We start from the raw sequence: 4,853 nt of genomic DNA on the forward strand, positions 1-4,853 counted from the left end.
GCATCTTTTACGCATTTAACAAATAAAGGCAGGAATTCCAGAAAATTGAGCACGGACACGAACCACTACAGGTCGAAGCTTCTCGATGCCGGTAAGGTAGGAATCTTGCATTAGAGCGCAGACTACACATCTACTCTCATACTATTTTGTCTGGAGCTATAACTGCGACGACCGACTCCGGGATCGATCTCTGCTACTAGATCGGTCTCTTCTTCGATTTCTTCGCATGCGATCCTCACGCGAATCCTTTCGCGTACGTGATCGACTAGATCGTGATCGATGTCTAGAAAACTCAACTCTATCCATTGTCACCATTCACACACTTCACACCTCACAGGAAAAACTGTATTTCACTCAATTTCTATTCTCACTGTACACTGACCGTGACTTTATAAAACGCGTGTAGGAAATTCCACGTCTGATCTTCAGGAACAATAAATATTCCGGATTTTTTAAATTAAAAAGTATCTGTACATTTTTAAGTCTCAATTACAAAACACGCGTAGCAAACAATCAACTATTAATCTTAAGTTATGAATATCCTGAAGAATTTGGAAAAAAATGTCAATGCAACTACTCAGGACGAATGACCCCAAACAAGTGCTCTCGAGTTATCGGCTCTCCGCCTCTCAAGGAAAATTTGGGCCTTAGCTAGCCATGTCGAGGCGTCCTACCGATAGGATGCCAACACCATCGATTGACTAGATGATACTTAACCAAAAATAGAAACAATAAAAAGCTAACCAAGAAGTAAGCACTAGAAAGTTTTAGATCGCGGAATGGAACAAGATGAAGCTAGAAGTTGGCCAAAACTAGAAGATCCTTGCTCGCTACATCAATAGAACTTTCATGATTTGATGAAGTGAGTGAGCACCTTTTAGTTTTGGCCAACTTCTAGCCTCATCTTGCTCGATTACGCGAGCAAGACTTTCTAGCGCTAACTTCTCGGTTAGTTTTTTATTGTTTTTATTTTTGGTCAAGTACCATCAAGTCCTGTCGCGTGTGTTGGCACCCTATCGTTAGGATGCCTCGATGTGTTTTCTATGAAGCTTTGCAACGCATTTCGTCTGTACCTGGCACCAGCTATCCCTCTGCGTTTACGACTTTTCCAGTAAGTCAAATGTTAAGGTCTTTACAGTTTCCAAGATTATTAGAAAGTTATGCAGATTTATTTACACCAGGTCAAGGATATTTCAATAAAATTGAAAGATGGTACCAAACCCAAATACCTCCGCCCCAGAAGACCGCCATTATCATTCAGAGATAAGATAGAAAAAGAAATACGAAGATTAGAAAGCGAAATGGTCACCAAGAGAGTGAAAATAATTGAATGGGCCACGCCCATTGTACCGATATTAAAATCAAACGGTGATGTAAGAATTTGTGCTGATTATAAATTTACAGTTAACCCACAAATAGTAATTGATTATTACCCATTACCCCATCCGAATCTTTTATTAACTGAAATTCAAGGCGGTGAAAAATATACAAAAATTGATTTAAATGATGCTTTTCAGCAGGTACCTTTAGATGAAGAGTTACAGCAGTATTTGACAATAAACACTAACATAGGCTTACTCCAATATTTAAAAATGCCTTATGGTTTAGCGTCGAGTCCAGGTTATTTTCAACACGTAATGGAACAATTGCTTATAGACATTCCTGGGGTATAAGTATTTATGGACGATATTGTAATAACGGATAAAGACGACGCGGAACATCCACAAAATTTTCGTAAAGTTTTTGATAAGCTCAAAGAAGCAGGCCTTAAAGTAAGAAAAGATAAATATTCATTTTTACAAGCTATCCCAGTTGGCACAACATTTGACGACATCTTTATGACATCGTTACGACACATTTATGACAGCTTTACGACATCCTATGTCCATGCCGTTTCAGTGTCTTTTCGATATCGTAAAGACATCGTCAGATCATACGACTTATTTACGATATCGTAAAGACACCTTAACGACTTGGACACAGGATGTCGTAAAGTTGTCGGAAATATGTCGTAACGATGTTGTAAAGAAGTCACCAAATTTTGTACGCACTGGGATAATTTCATACCTTGGACACATTATAGATAAAAATGGTATTCATTTGTCCCAAGAAAAATGTAGAGCAATGAAATATTAAAAAATTCCATCAATCATGAAGAACTATCGACTTTTATCAGGAAAATATAACCTATTATGATAAATATATTAAAAATCGCACAGAAAAACTCAAAGATCTTTATGATTGTTTGACCCGAGAGAAATTTAATTGGACCTCAGAATGTCAAAAATCATTTGAGTAAGGGAAACATGATTTAATGTCTGCAAATGTACTTATGCAATATGATCCAACTTTACCTATAATATTATCTTGTGACGCTTCGCCTACGGGATTAAGGGCAGTTTCAATCCATAAAACGAAAGACTGCGAACGACCGATAGCTTCTATGACTCAAAGTCATTAACAAAAGCTCAAATAGGATATTCTCATATTAATAAGGAAGCTGCTACGATCGTATTTGCAGTCACTAAATATTATGATTTCCTTTATGGTAAGCATTTTTTTATAAGAACAGACAATAAGCCATTATCTCGTATACTTGGTCCAAAAAAAGGTATTCCTTTAATAGCCGCTAATCGTTTGCAACGTTGGGCTTATTGTTTGTCAGCATTTAATTACAGAATTGACTGTTTTCGATCCAAAGATAATGCAAGCGCAGACAGCTTATCCAGATTGCCAATACCGGAAACAGAGCAGCAAGTAAACGTTAATAACGAAAGTTGGGATTATGCGTATTTGCACTAGGTGGTACAAAACGAATTTTCATGCATTGACTGTAAAAGTGTAGCGCGTGAAACTTAAAAATATAAGATATTAGCGATTGTGAAACGTTTCGCAGAAGAAGGATGGCCAGAGAAAAATAAAAATTGGCCAGAAAAATTAAACATTTTGCATTATACCCGACAGACTAAAAGCCAGCTATAGATAACGATATAGAAATGGTAGCAAAACAATGTAAATATTGCGTAGAAATTAAAGATGATTCTATCAAGACACAAGCGAGTCCGTAGCGTTGGCCAGATAGACCTTTTGGCATCGTATCCATGCAAATTTTGCAGGTCCATTTTTGAGACATTCCTTTCTTATTGTCATTGATGCATATTCTAAATGGCCTAAAATATTTATTGCAAGTAGTGTGTCAGCTTCAGCCACGGTCAACAAATTTGAAGAATTATTTTCAGTTCAAGGTAGAAACTTAATTGTAGAAACTTAGTAGAGGTTAGGCAGGAAAAACAGCTCTCTTTCAATAAAAAAATTCAGGAAGGTAAATTTTAATGCTGAAGACACAGTTATGGCAAAAAAATTTAGTATCTATGGTCCACCCTGGTCTGAAGCAACTATTGAAAAAGTGCTGTCGCCTAAAGCGTACCAAATCAAATTTTCAAACTACAATCTGAGTCAAAAACGTCATGTAGATCAACTTGCTTCCTGGAAGCCTTCTTCAGTAATTGAGGAGAGAGAGGAGGAAGATGTTGTAGTTGAGAAAGAATCGCAAAGATCTACGCGTGACCAGAAAAAAGTTGTTCGTTTTCAGGCAAGCTCATAACTTAGAATACGTTTGTACAAATTAGTAGTTAAAAAGAATTATAAAAAGGGAAGGATTGTGGTATATGTATACGCAAGAGTACTTGTGAGGTGAGTCAGATTGATATTGCCAGCATAGCTTTCTATTCACCAGTTGTATATGAGACTCGGAGAAATAAAAATACTTCCCCAAAAGCGGTATTGATCATTATCTTTACGCATACCTTAACGAGTACTTTAGGTTTTGGCCTTTCGATTAATGTTAGAAATATGTAAAGAAACCAATTTTATTTTGGTACAAAAAGTGGTTCATGTTGAGGTGTTTTCTGAGAATTTATTATGACCACTGTGTAAAGCTCTTTTTTTTCTTCCTCTTATTAAATGAAATTATTATGAGAATTAATCTCCTATTTTATATTTCAAAGTTTTTAAAGTTTTATTTTTAAGTTTGCAATGAGTGTCATCAATTTTCTCGTAAACATACAGAAATTTTCGGGAAATTTCAAGATATTTTGGGTAGGTTTCAAGGTACTTTTCAAGAATTCAATTTCCTAAGTTAGATAACCACATCTCTAGCTTATTCGCTAAGTTTCCATCGTAAGTCTAAAGCTTCTATGGAAAAACCGACAGGCCACTATCACTGTTATAAATTAACTTCAATAAATTAATAACTTAACTTAGTTGTAACTTAAATATTTAAAATTAGAATATAATCATAACGACACTTGGAAAAGCTAGAAATCGTCAAGCGAAACGTATAGTCAGAAAAGTTGAAGCTGAATTGTTGAAATTGAATTTTTGTTTTATTTCTCTAATATATTGTTTATAATGTAAAATTCATTAAAGAATATCGCTTTATGTGTTTTAAGTCTCTGCTGCTGTACTTCGCCTTTTTCACAGCTATTTAAAAATTTGGTTGAAAGCTAAGGGAAAAACAATGGACCAAATGCATGGAACAACAGTTTATTCCTGTAACATCTTTGTAATTAATAATAATTAATATAATTTTATTATTTCATAAAATAGTAATTAAAAAATTAAAAATACTTTTCAAATACACCTATATAGAAAAAATTAGTTTTTACGAAGATATTAGCAAAATAGGGCATAAATGGACCGAATCCCATGCATTTCCCTGGCGGACCGAAGGAACCGAGTGGAGCCTCTACAAGTACCCGTAAAGACCCCATTGGGTCCCCATTCGGTTCCTTTTTAAAAAACTCGAAAATTCAGCAAAATCAACTTTTAAATTGTTGAAATTCGGATTCTAC

The sequence above is a fragment of the Belonocnema kinseyi genome, chromosome 7, assembly GCF_010883055.1.
Source record: "Belonocnema kinseyi isolate 2016_QV_RU_SX_M_011 chromosome 7, B_treatae_v1, whole genome shotgun sequence".
Lineage (NCBI taxonomy): Eukaryota > Metazoa > Arthropoda > Insecta > Hymenoptera > Cynipidae > Belonocnema > Belonocnema kinseyi.